We start from the raw sequence: 15,112 nt of genomic DNA, 5'->3' as shown, positions 1-15,112 counted from the left end.
GCTGTCACTGGCCCTCATATGTGGGATCCGAACCAGGGCCCTCTGGCATCCCAAGCGAGTTCTTAACCATCGCGCCACTCGGCCGGCCCTAGATTTCTTTATATGTTTATATCCCTTATCTTGTTTCACCAAGTGTTTGAAATTGTTGCAAAGTGTATGTAATAAAGTATTAAAAAAATTTTAGAATAGTGTAAAATGGAGATGGAAAAATAATAAAACCATGTAAATGCATCCCATTTTGACACTTGCTACTGATGGATCTCAGGATGACTCTATGTTTAATTGTCACACAGAAGAAAATATATGATTTCTTCATTGGATTAAAAACCATTTTAAAATTAAGTTAATCTTTAATTGCACAGCTTTTCTTGATCTCATGATCTGTTAGAAAATTTCCTCCTGACCTCTAAAATAGGACATGATAGATAATGCTATCTCTAAGCCTACAGTAAATGTCACTGTGTGTGTGTATGTGTGTGTGTGTGTATGTGTATATGTATATGTGTGTATATGTGTTCATATATATAAAAATATATAAATTAATGTATATTTTACACACATATATTAAATTTATGTATATATTACATGTATATTATATATATTTATAATATACAGTATATGTAAAATGCAGTAATGGAAATTCTATTGGAGGGATTTTGCAAAATTAATTAGTACAAATCGATATTCCAGTCTCTGGCAACCTGACTTCTTAATATAAAGAAATAATTTAGACTGTTTTAACAGGGTTTCTTATGCCAAAATCTTTATTATCATAGGGTTTCCAGGGGTGGGATTCAGAAATTTTTTGAACCACCCAAAAATGTTGTAGATAACATATGTACCTTTTCACATTTCCCTACGTCTAGTATCACATAACATTCTCAAAATGAATTGTAACCTACAAAATTTAGAGAATCATTGCATACCATGTGCTTGTTGAATTATTTTAATTCTGGATTATTATGTATAATTATGTCCTTTGATGATTTATTACTATTTAATTGCTAGTATTTAAGTGATTTGCTATTAGTATTGACTGGCAGAAATGAGGGCTCCTTTTTTGTTGTTGTTGTATTCATGATATTTTATTTTAAATTATTGTTTTAGGTAATTTATATGATTTTCCTCTAGAATCTTCCCTTGTAGAGTTTAGCGTGTGTCTGGAAATTCTTAAATATCAAGGATATAGATTTGCTAATATAAAAGCTACAGATGAATTGTTTATGAAGCAATATTTGGAGAAGGGTTTCACTATTATTTATATTCATATTGTCTCAATTAATGAAACCCATTAAATCTATTTCTTCATATAATACCTAGGTCTCTATTTAAATGGACAATCTTATATAATTTTTATGTATAAACTATTTCCCCCCAGCTCAGAGTTTACACTTGCTACTTTGAACATGCTGGTATCTTTTTTTTTTTAGTTTCAGGTGTATGAAACAGTGTAATAGTTAAACATTTACACTGCTCACAAAATGATAACTTTCTCTCCCAATCTACTACCTCTCTGACATCGTATATAGTTGTTACAATTCCATTGACTATGTTCCCTATGCTGTACTCCACATCCTGTGAATTATATATATATATATATATATATATATATATATATATATGCCATTCATTATTATTCAGCTTTAGCTTCAGGTGTACAGTGCAGTGGTCAGGCATCTACACTGTCCGTGAAGTGGTCTCCCTAATAAGACAAGTGTCCACCATTGGATACCCTACAAAATCTTTACAACATTATTGATTATATTCCCCAAAATGTCTTTCATATCCCTGTGGTAATCTCGTGGTTACGAATTTGTGCTTTCTAATCCCCTCACCTTCTCCCTCATCTTTCAATCCTGGAGACAATGTGGAATGACAGGGGTGGAGGATAAGGACAGTTGCTATCTACTTGCAAGTTCACTGCCTCAGGTGAGATAACAGCAAGTCATCAGGCAAGCAGAACTTATATCATTAGACAAGAGAGGAGGTACTTTTCCTGCTTTAAATAGACTTTTTATGATTTGTGGGTTAAAGCCCTTAGATTCATCATAATTCATCCAAGTGCCCCATTGTGTTTTTCAGAGTCCTAGTCAATCCCTTAAACTTGGCTTGGCTGATCAATCCATTTGTGTCATAATTTAGCAACTTGTAGTACAAGTTTCTACTTTGCTTTTCAGTTTCAACAACCCAACTCTGCATCTACACGAGATAAGAGATTCTTTTAGGATAAACACGGGAGCTTTCTTGTTCTGTATTATTAATTAAGCTAAGAATTTAAAACCTTAAACTTATTTTTTTTTAAAAATTAAAAATCTTCAGTGCAATCTGAATAGTCAGCCTACCTGACATTTGTATTATTCAATCACATCATAAACAATCTGTCACAGCAGCCAGCTGGTCTGCTGGAGGTTACCTTCAATGAGTATTTCATTCCAGGGAATTACAAGGTAATGATTTATGTAACTATTTTGGCATACATCTGTGCACTAATGGTACCCTATTTTCCAACTTTCAAAACAACTAAGTCAGATAAACCGATTTTGTGAGAGTCAGTTTCTTGCAACCTTTCCAGTTACCAAATATTTTCTCAGGCAAAGTTATAGGTATTTTAAACAGAGAGGGTTTTAATTCAGGAAATTTAGTGGTAAAATATCATTAGAAGTATGCAGTTAAGGAAAGTTAAAAAAAAATCACTAAACCTTTGATTTAAATATTGAATCATTTTAGTTGCAATCAAGAAATTAGAAAGCTACTGCTGCTTTCAATGTTGCTACCTCCACAATTCCTTTCATTCATGACACTGGTAACTAGATACTGGAAAATGAAGTCTACCCCCTGCAAACATTCATGTCTTTTAGGACTTCTTTAATAGCTCTAGAAAGATTACGCCTATTCCCTTCCTTCCTTTCAAATCTTGCATGAGTGGATCTCAATGGTAGAAACAAAGTTGTAACCAGTATCCTATCCACAAATGAATCTGAAAAGGGGCTTTTTAATCTTTGCAATACAGGATGGCTCATGGGAGGAATTTGTTTTATTCAATCTTTTCAGCATCACTTGACATAGTTGATTTCCCCCCCCCTTTCTTAAAGCACTTTCTGCTCTTGCTTTCCATGTACTGGTATTTTTCTGTTTTCTCTCCTAATATATTGCCTGCTACTTCAGAAGATTCTTTTCTGGATGAAGTAAGTAATGAAAATGTGGCCTGAAGAATAGGTTCATAATCTTTGATATAATAGCAAGGAAGACCTCTAAATAGGCGCCATTTAAATGGAAACTGGAAGTGTGTGTGTGTGAGCAGGCATGCACAAGCATACAAATGTGGGGTAGATTTTATGAATAACACCAATCTTTTTTAAAAAATCTTTCTTCTTTCCTTTCTCCCTTCTTGCCTTCTGTGGCAACTTTAGAAACCATATGCTGAATGTAGCAGCAACACAATATAGAATTCCTTGGCATCCCGTGTAACTTCTTGAAGGCAAGCCACACAAGAGACAGCTACCTTATTAAAAAGAATTATATTGACTGTCATATAAAAAATAAATATTTTCACCTTGTTTTAATCCACTTAAAACTAAAGAGAGTGCTTAGCCTGTTGGTTTCATGAAGGTTTGAGGTTTATCAGAAAACAATGCTAGGAGGGGACAAAAAATTATGGGCATAAGCAATAAGTTATCACAATAGGCAATGAAATTTAGGTTGGATAAAAACAGGTGGTACTGATGGATAATTAGAAAGCGAAGTATCAATATATTTAAAACATCGATGAGTAAAAGGATTGTGAGGGTGTTTTAACAAAAAAGAAGAAGAGTATGAAATGATGTTTTAAAGTGTCTGATATCAAGAGTTGATAGGATGTTCATTTTCTTTTGATTGCAAGATTGAGGTCATAGAAGTGAATGGCTGTGGGGCTGTAAAGGAAAAATAAAATCACCAACTATGAGGAGATCAACAAACTGAAAGTCCAAAGGTTTATGGAGAACCATTTGAAAGACATTCAATGAATCCATTCCAATATTTCAAATATTCTAGTTTTATTAGTAGATAAAGCCAGAACAACAGAAAACTTGTATTAGAACTCCATGTACATTTTTCCCTTTACATTTTACAAAATTACTTTTGGGAATGATAGTGGGCATTAGTGTCAGACTGTCCAGCTCTTAACCTGGTTTTGTCACTTACTAGTTAAATGGCACGTGGTAACTGGCTTATTCTTGAAACCTTTTTTTTTTTTCCTGATGTAAAGACAATTTTGCAGATTAAGTAAAAAGACTGATTTTGAATTTCTTGGCTATTAAATTATTGTCATTAATATGTAATATTATGGCTTCTAACTTTGCTTGATGACTTGGCATTAAAATTTACCACAAAATTTACCGCAGTGATATTGGTGAGGGCAATATCCAGTATATCATTTATTGTTACCCACATAACTCTTTACAAACGAAAAACTAAAACCAAAACTAGAAAGAACCTTCCAGATTGAAATGCCAGAAGAAATTCTCTTCCACTGAGAAACTGTTGAGTATTTTCAAATTCTCCACAAATCATGCTAACAGATGTTCAATCCCTTTTAGTTTTGGTACCTAGGTAATTAGAGTCAAAATTATAACTTTAATACAGGGGAGGATTCTGAAAGTACCTTCTACACACTCTCTTCCCTCAATCATAGCCTTTTATTTTAATTTCTGTTTAATGCTTATTCATTTTTATTGCATTCATGTTGCAAGTCACCTCAATTCCTTTACATGTGTATGAATAACCTCAATATCCTTGATTCTAAAACAACAAACTATTGAAAAAAAATGAGGGCCCAGAAGAAGATTTCTACTGCTATAAAAGATTTATTTATTTTAATAGTAAGTGTTTTCCATTTTGGGACTAGAATGAAGCAGTTCTCCTTTTGTGTAGTACAGCCTGAGCCTTCATTCTAATACACCTCTTTCCAAATGCCTCATTTTGATTTAAAAGTTTAGTTGTACATTATCTATTGACCTTGTTTCTGAATTTGGCCCATTCTATGTTATAATTATTATGTCTTTACATTGTGATTCTTAAAATCTAATGAGGATTCTAGAGCTCTTTTCTCAATTACATTTATACAGATATTTTCATGGTAAAGCAATGGTGCTCTTTCCTACTCTACCATTGAGTAAAGCAGATATCATTTTAATTATGTCCTATTTTCATCCATAAAACTAGATTTTGCTACACTGTGGCTGAGACACCATTTTAAGTAGAACAACTGTGAGCATCTTTGAGAAATTGCTCAGAGTTTAAATGCTTCTTACTTTTCATACCAGCAAATGATTTCATCTTTGACCTGTAATTTGACATTCTAAGCATAGGATGTTCTGTATTTTAGTATCAGGTGTTATTAAGTCAATTGGATTTCATCCAGTCTCCTACTTATTTTGACACTGGGACAGCTGAGAAAACATCACTGAGTTTCAACCCTACATAAATTTCAAGAAAGGGAAATACACAAGAAGCAAGTGAAAAAAGTATAGTTGCTATTGGTCCTGACAATAGTTCTGTGAAGTCTGGCACACAATAAACCAAACAGAGTCTCTTAAACTGCTCTTCTTCTAGATAGATTTATATTTAATTTTAGAAGACATATGTTGTACACCTACTGTGTGGAAAATACTAAGTTCTTAAAGAACAGAAAAAATGAAAACACAATAGTCCAGGTTTCAAGGAGTAGCTCTCACATGCATAGTATTGCCCAAGTTCAGAGAAAAAACATGTGTTCTTTATAATGTGTACCCGATGAAGTAACTTCTTACAAATTTCTATGTAACAGAAAACTATGAGTGTATAACACTGGGCACTGAGGTAACTTTAGGAAATAAAAAAGCTGGGGCTTAGGAAGCCAATCCCAAGTTCAAAAATATTTTTTTTTTTAAATTGGGGAATTGGGGGATGGGAACAGCACTGGGGAATTGGGGGAGGGGAACAGACAAGTTGCTGTCCTTTTGTTCTTCAGTCTAGTTGTGGAGGACGTTGTGTCACTGGCCCAAGTTGGCACCATCATTGTGCTCTTCCTGGGAGAGGCAGATCAGTTGCTGGCTTCTGGATGGCTGCTCACACTGGCTGCTGGCTACACACAGTAACCCATGGCAACCCACTGCAGCAGGGGCTGCAGCCAACGCCATCGCATGCCGTCACAGGTGACTTATGGCAGCCCAGCTCCAGGTTGAGCTGTTGTTCAGCATCTTAGCTGTTGAGGGCAGTGTCACTGGCCCTCATACGTGGGATCCGAACCAGGGCCCTCTGGCGTCCCAAGCCAGCTCTTAACCATCGCACCACTCAGCCGGCCCCCAAGTTCAAATTCTTAACTCATTTGCCTGATTTTTAAGTTTTGTAAAATTTGTCCCTACTTTATATAATTCAATATGGTTTTCCACTATACTTTTATACACATATCTGTTTCATTGCTTTAATTTATTCATATTCTTTATTTATCAAAAACATATCGAAATCAAAGAAAACTATATAAATGAAGAGGTGTTCCATAACATGGATAGGAAGACTTAATATTGTCAAGATGTCAGTTCTTCCCAATTCAATCTATAGATTAATAGTAATTCCAATCAAAATCTTAGCAAGTACTTTTTGGGATATTGATAAACTAATATTAAAGTTTATTTGGAGAGGTAGAGGACCCAGATAGCCAACTCAATATTGAAAGAGAAGAATCAAGTTGGAGGACTTACACTATTTAACGCCAACATATACAGTACAGCAATCAAGGTAGCCCATTATTAGCAAAAGAATACACACAAATAGATCAATGGAATAGAGAGTTCACAAATAGACCATCATGATAGTAAAATAAATATAGTCAACTGATCTTTGACAAAGGAGCAAAAGCAACACAATAGAGAAAAAGAATGTCTTTTCAACAAAAGGTTTTGGAACAGTTGATAATACACATGCAAGAAAAAAAAAAAACCAACGACAGCAACAAACATCTAGACACAGATCTTGCACCTTTCACAGAAATTAACTCAAAATGATTCACAGACCCAAATGTACACTGTAAAAATATGAAGCTCCTGAAAGTAACACAGGAGAAAGCCTAGATGACTTTGAGTCCAATGAAGGCTTTTGTGATACAATACCAAAGGCAAAATCGATGAAGGAAGAACTGATAGTCTGAACTTCATTAAAATTAAAAATTTCTGCTTTTTGGAAGGCATTGTCAAGAGAATGAAAAGATTCATAACAAACTGTGAGAAAATATTTACAAAGCACATATCTCATGAAAGACTGTTAACCAAAAATACAAGGAACTCTTAAAACTCAACAATAAGAAAGTGATCAACTCGATTAAAAATTAACCAGAGACCTTAATGCACAACTCACCCAGCAAACTGTATACGGTGGGACTCAGGAAGAGGTCTAAACTATCAGAACCTGCCGATAGGTCGAACAGTCCTGAGGGGGTGGGGCGCGAGGATTAAGAAAAGAGACAGAAAAGAGAGTTACCGGGAAGACTCCAGTAAATACTGAAGCCCCGAGTTTATTTTCCACCACCATTATATACATCCAGGGTGAGTACAAAAAAGAAGGGACAAATATGCATTACCTCATTCCAGAGTAATTCATTGATAATCCACTTAGAAACTTAAAGGTCAGTGGGGACAATTTCTTCCATAATCCCAGATAGCCATCTATCTCTATTGTGTCTCCCAAGGCACTGGCCATTCTCTCCACATACCTCGAGATTAAGCAAAACAGCCTCCAGGTGCAAGTAAAACAAGAAGTAAAACAAGATATGCAATCAGTAAAGTCAGCCTGCATGGCTCCCAACACTAAACTCAGTGGGATTCCAATATTTAAGAGAGATCAAGGAGAAGCTGATTGCTAAAGAGCAGCCAGAGAGGTAAGAGGAAAACTTGGATATAAGAGCAGAGAAGAGCATATTTGGATGAGGGTGTGGTCAACACTGTCAAGTATTAGAATGTTGTCTGGTAAGATGAGGACAGAAGCATGTCTGTGACAATTCAGAGCAGCTGCAGGAGAGCGGTGGAAACAGAAGCTAGACTGGAGGGATTGGGGAGTGTGACATGAGAGAATGTCCATGGAGTAAGAGCAATTGGAGTCATGGTTGGAAAGAGATTTAAGGAGAGAAATCTTTTTAAAAGAAATGAGAGACTTAAGCATGTTTAAATACTAGACAGGAAAATCAGTAGAGAAGCAAAGGTTGAAAATAACAGAAGGGAAGGGGGATCCCCTCTTTAGACTGAGTCCCAGAGAAAGCAGGAGCGGATCTAGCCTACCAGGAAGTGCAACTGTTTGTAACAGGATGCCAATAAGGGCGGAGCTCCGATTTGGACCCTCTCTCTTTCCCTAAGACATGTTTGCGTTAAGGGACAGAAAGAAATTTATACTAGACATAAAAGTCCAGGGAGAGGACTGCACAGTTTAATAAAAAGAAGAACCTAAAGTCAGTATGGTGGCCTTGGGCGACTGCTGAGAAAGCAGTTTCAGCAGCTTTCAGGCCACAGAAGTCCCATTGTCAGGTTTACAGTGGGAGTTGGTGGTGATGAAAAGGGTGCAGTGAGTGCAAACCACTGCAGAGGAAAATGGACTAGTAAAAGACAGCAACTCAGATGGTACCAGAAAAAAAGGCTTGTAGGTGGGGGAGAAGGAGAGGACTTTTCGAAAGTTTTAAAAAGCAACCTCGGTAAGGGCAGGTCAGTGCCTCAGGCTCCCAAGGCCCAAAGACATATCGCAGGGCTCTGGTTGCGTTCACAGCTGGGGTAAACCTCAGGAGATCCCACAAGTCCCAGAGGCTCCGCCCCTGGAAATAGACTAGCCCTGCCTGCAGCTGCCAGGTTTCTAGGCTGAGTCTCAGAGCAGCATACCCCACCCCACATCCTGCGTAGAGAGGCAGGACACCCTTCCCACCGATCCCAAGTTGTCCCCAGCCCGCTTCCAAGGCAGCCCAGGAACCTTGGATCTCAGCTTTTGGCCCCGCCCCAGGCCTGTCTGGGCGTTTGCAGAGCAGCTGCAGCCCTTCCTCCCCTGCCCTCAGGGCTCCCACACTCAATTGCCACGCAGAGGCGATTCTCCCAGACCTGGCAGCAGCGTTTGAAAGTTCCCTGGGCGGCCATAGATGCAGGCCCGCGTGGGGGTTTCCATGGAGTCGTGGACACCCCTGGGCAATTCTCCACCAGGCCACACACAAGCCCCCGCTTCTGCAAGTAAGTCTTGTATTGTATTTCCTTGACCTGAAGAATGTTCTCTAACATGTGTTATACTAAAAGGTATTGAATTCTCTCAATTTTTGTATGTGAAAGTTGTTTCCTAACTTCCTTTTTGAAAAATATATTCGCTTGTTACAAATTTCTTGGATTGAAGTTATTCTCCCAGAACTTGAAAGATGCCACTCAATTGTCTTTTGGCTGGCATAGAAATTGAGCCGAGTGTGGGTTTTGTTGTAGCTATAATTACCCTTCATGTTTTTTTCTGCTTCACATTCCTTTAAAGTTACCTTGTGCACAGAATGCAGGTTGGCTTGTCAGAGGGTTTTTCCCTCAATGTTGCTTTGCTATTAGCTTTAGACTTTTCCTATTTGCTTCCACACTGCAATAGGTCCTTCTCCACTCTCTCACCCCAGGCACAGACTGCCTCAACTTGCTGGCCAGTGCTGAGTGGCCTGGTGGTGGGGTCAGGAGGGCGTTCTCTGTTGTCCAGCTTCAGATTCAGTGTTAGACTGGCGCGGTGTTTCTGGTTTTTGAGGATGGGTTTCTGGTTCTTGCTCTGTGATCTTTCTCGGGCTCCCTTTGCCAGAAGTAGAATATCTCTAATATCTAGGGTATGGGGAGTCTCTAACCCATCTCTCAATGGGAGAAAGACGTTTGTTGTTTTAATTTTTTTCTGGTTTCTTGGCTTATCTGCAACTATGCTTGCTCTTTCCCCCTATTCATGGCTCAAGATTTATTTTCTCTGAATGGGAGAAGGTTCCAGGTGGACCTTTGTGCTTTCCTGCAGTGGTGCCGTTTAAGTCTCTCATTCTGCTCAAATAACTCTTGTTCCTTGTGCTGACATCCATGGAAAAGCCTGAGATTGTGTGTAAAATCCCTGGTGTCTATGGCTCTCGGGAATTGCATACTCTCAGGCTATTCCGCACTTGGTCTTTAGCAATTTGTTAAAAATTTTAGCTGAAATCTTACTGGCTTATTTGACAACTCAGTTTTCCTGCTCTGTCTTGCGCCAGATAAGCCACCACTCATGTTTCCTTGAAGGTGCCTGATTTTCCTTAGATTTTATCCTGTGTGTTGCTCTGGTGACCTCAGCTGATTAGCTCAGAATGAATTACATATAACTCTGTAGATTATTAGGCTTTTTCTTGTTGTCTGAATGGAAGTAGTGCTCTTTACACCTTTCTATATCCTAAGTGAACACCAGACCATTCGGGAGAAGAGTTTTTGTCCAGATGGAAACCATTAAAACTGGTGCCTGCTTCATATAATGAAAAAGTGGCTCACACTTGTGTTGGGCTATTGAGATTATTTCATTAGCAGTTGTGTTGATATCACTCTTTGAAAACTTAGGCCTTCTTTAAAAGGCCAGAACAACAACAACAAAACACTAAAAGGACAGAACAGTTCTTTTTTCTATGACTAAAATGTGTATGTAATATCTTATTGTAAATGTAATGCCTCTGGCATATCATTACTAAACTGTAGGCTTTGAGTTGCATTTATTTATTCATTCATTTATTTATTTATAGTAGAGTGACAGATGAAATGGATGTTCATATGTATGTATTTTTTGCATTTGAACAATTAATTAGGAGTGTATATATATATTCTTCTCTAAGTTTGTCAATAAAATTTATGAGGAACTAGAATAGAGCATGAAATATTTGGTACAAATTTAAGTGAAGGCTTATGCAAAAGTTTCATTCATTTCTAAGATATTTATGTGACTCTTCTGAGCACTCTGTGTGCATGAGATGAGACAATAGTAGGTTTTTAGCAGTCTTAGCAATGTGAGGAACAGGAATCCCTTTACCAGGTCTACCTAAGATTGTATTTATATTGTGTTGGTTTTTGGTTTTCCTCTGGTGTGGTGGAGTCAGATCTTACTAGCTCTGTGTGAGCCAATTGTTAAATTTTCAGGAGCTTTGAGACCTGGTTGTTTAACAATTGGTGGCTTAAAATCTGACAGTATTTTATTACAGTGGCGGCATTTTATTATTATGCTTTGAGGTTCCCAACACAATCTCTATATTAAAAGATTTCCTAGAATGATTCCTATGACTTAAAATATAGTTTTACTCCTAAGACTTATTACACAGATACAGTAAGGATATGTAGCTAGATCATAAAGGAAAGAGACATAGGTAGAGTGTGGAGGAATCCATCTGCAGGATTTTTTATGCTCTTTGCCTCTCATGAGGTATCACACTGAGGGAGGGGCTTCTCCCCCACATATGAAAATTCAGCAATACGTGTGCAATGTTTTGTTGAGGGAAGCTGATTAGAGACTCATAGCCAAGATTTTACTGGGAGCTTGTCACATAGGTGCCCTCCACATAACACACATACCACATACCAAAATTTCAGATTCTCAAAAGGAAAGCAGCTATAGTATAAAGCATATTGTTTGCACAGACACTCTAGATACAATGTATCATCCTTATCATTTAGGGAATGGTAGGAACATTTAAAATCCAAGCTCCCAGACACCAGCCAAGGGCCAGCCTTGAAAGTTGCGCTAAGGATAGCAGTCTCAAGCCAGCTATTTTAACCCTTTTCTGTACAATTAACTTTGTTTGTGGTAACCTAATTGTAAAAGTCTTATATACTAGCTATAATATCCAAGTTTCTAACTGTGTACAGATAGTTAGGATAACCAGGTTAGAGTAATTAATCATGTCTATTAAGGTTATCTCTATTAAGGTTATGTCTATCAGGTTATCTAATTTTCCACTTTCTACTCCAGTTCTGATAATGAGATCTGTCTCCTTTTCTGTGCTTGTCCCATTATTCACTTTATGCATTTACTCCTTCAATAAACTTTCACTGCTCTATACACCATCAACATAATTCAAGATATATTGTGCAGAATAGTACAAAATCCCTTCCAAAGGAACTTACACTTGTGTGTGAGCACATGTGTATTGGAGTATACAGATTTTCAACTTTTGCTTAATACTCTGAAAAAGAAATCATCTAGGGGGAAATAGAGAGGGACAGGGTGGAATTTGAGCTACTTTATATGCTGTTTTTTAGGGAAGACCTTTCTGGTAGGGAGACATTTGAAGAGAGAAGTGAAAGAAATAAGGGAGTAAATTATAAAGCTATTTGGAGGACGTTACTTTCAACAGAATTCCATGTTCCAGATGCACGAACTAATGCAAGAAGGGCAAGGTGGTCAATGTGGCTGATATAAACAAGGCAGACTCAGCTAACAAGACATCAGAGAAGTAGGGAAAGGATGGAAAACAGATATTATTGCGACTTGTAGTTCTTATTACCTTTAAATTATATTTAAATTTCCTCTGAATGAGAAGGAATCCTGGAGGGTATTTGGAAAAAGGAGTGGTAGGACCTTATAGACATTTAAAAAGTCAGAGCAAATGATCGGTTTAAAAGGTTAGGGTGGAAGCACAGAGAATATTCAGAGTATATTGCAATAATCCAGAAAAAAAAAAAAGATGATGGTGAGGATCAGAATAACAGCAATGAGGTGAAGTGGTAAGAAGATTTGGGCAGGGTTTATTTTGACATCAGAGTCAATAGGAAAAGCATATAACAAATAGCATCTTTTTGGATGATACTTTCCAAGTTCTTTTAAGACTTGTGGTCTAAGTAACTGAAAAAAAGGTGTTGATATTAGTTGAAATGAGGAAAAGTGATAAAGAAGCAGGCTTTGGGAGGATCAAGAATTTATATTTAGAAACACTTTATTTTTTTTTAGCTGAGCCATCCTGCCACCTGTTGGCAGCTCAGCGGCAGCTCAGCTTGGGCTGGGCATCGAACCAATGTTTCTCAGAGCTCACACTCTTGAGCGAGCTCTTAACCAACTGAGTCACTCGGCCGGTCCAAGAATTTATATTTAGATGTATTATATATTTGGGATACATATTTGATGACTACATAAAGATTTTGAGTGAAACAGTTGGATATATGAGTCTGAAAATGGGGAGAGGTGAGGGCTGGAGATCAAAACTTGGGAGTTATCAAATTAAAGATAATATTTAAATATATGGGAGTGGAAGACACCACAAACTGTAGAAAAAAAAGAATTACACAGACAAAGCCGTGGGGCATTATAATTGGTACAAGTGTGGGAGTTTAGTAGATACTTGCAGAGAAGGCTGAAAGAAGTAGTCAGTGAAGATAACTAAGAAAAAGTCGTGTCCAGAATCAATATGAAAAAAAGCCTTTCAAGAAGGGGGAAGTATTCAACATTGTCAAAGGCTGCTGATTGCATTAGGTGAAGTTTGAGAATTGACCAATAACTTTGTTAAGGTAGATGTTGCTGGTGATATTGGCAAGAATAAATTATATAAATTGCATTATACTACTGATATAAATTGGTGTGGGTTCAAAAGAAAATAAGAGGAATGGAAAGATAAGTACAGATGGTAGCTGGAGAGGCATTTGAGAGTCAAGAGGGTCTTTTAACAGGTACTGATACAGCACATTTGATTATGATAAAAAAAACTTTGAGAGAGAAAAAACCTGATAATGCTGAAAGTAAAGAGAACAGTATCATAAGTAGTGAGATAGGATGGAATCCAATGCATAATTGGAGGTATTAGTCTCGGGTGGGACTGCTGATACACAGCCAACAGCAGGAGAAAAGGCAGAGTATATGAGAGAGAAGGTAGGTGGATTGGATGTGGTGTTGGGTGTTTTTGAATACTTCTGTTTTGTCAGTGAAATGTTTACGAGGTGAATAAGTGGAAATGAGGAATGCCCTAGGGATGGGTTAGTGTGGAGAGAGGTTTTGTTAATTTGAAGAGAGGAAAATGGACAAACTCTGTATCAGAAGGGTGGGTTACTGAATTGATTAAGGAAATACAATAGGATTAAACTGGAGAATAAAGATTCAGTTTAAGATATGTGGACAAGAATTTAGAGTTAGTGAGTCAGTTCAGGTCTTTCAAGAAGCAGATGCCACGTTGAGATTGGACAAGCAAGATATTTATTGGGGAAAATGCCTATGAAGGGTAAAGAGGAGGGTTAGGCATAGGTGAGAAGAGTCTTCAAGACTGTGATGTGGGTCTGGCACCTGTAAATTGAGAGGAAAGATGGGAAAACTGGGTAACAGAGCTTCAGACTGAAGTGCAGATCTGAGAATGCTTTGGCTAGGCCAGTGTGAGGTCCTTCAGCAAGACTGACTATTAGGAGGGTCCCACCTGGGGCAGAAATAGCCAGCTGTAATAGTGTTGTTATGCGCAGTTAGTTAATGGCTAGGAGCAGGCTAGGGAAGCTCAGCTTTGTTTGGCTAGAGCATGGGAAAATTTGTAGGTGCTGCAGGAGGAGGCTTTCAGTCAGCTGTGCTCACAGGGCGCTCTGAGCTATGTATGCTCGTGGCTGACACGTTCAGCTGATTGTGTTTTACTCTCGCCATGTTTGGCTACTCTGATGAATCTGAGGAAGAAGTAGAATGTTATAATTAAGTAGATTTGAAAATGTCCAGGGTATATGAAGAGAAACAGGGATAAGCAAATTGTGGCATAACCAAGGGTACTACAGTTCTACCCAAGCAAACAAGAAGCTGAAGTCTCTTTATGAAGGTAAATGTCTGTCATTTTTAAATTTTCTCTGCAAGTTTCTGAGTATAAAAGTATAAAAAAGACTTATAATGTCACATGCGTGCACGTGCGCGCGCGCGCGCACACACACACACACACACACACACTGCCATAAAAATGTATACACATTTTAAAAAAGGAAAACTATTAAAATTGTAATACTCAATATATACTGATAATAAAAGATGAATACAAATCACGTTTGACTTCTGCAATTGCAAGAGGTGCTCAAAGTGGTTACCATCAGTATCCAGACACTTCTGATTATGGCAAACTACTGCTTGAGTAACGTTGACCAAAGTATCCACTTGTATATATATATAT

Source organism: Hipposideros armiger, unplaced genomic scaffold (assembly GCF_001890085.2).
Source record: "Hipposideros armiger isolate ML-2016 unplaced genomic scaffold, ASM189008v1 scaffold_125, whole genome shotgun sequence".
NCBI classification, from domain to species: Eukaryota; Metazoa; Chordata; class Mammalia; order Chiroptera; family Hipposideridae; genus Hipposideros; species Hipposideros armiger.
Note: the sequence above shows the minus strand (reverse complement) of the source record.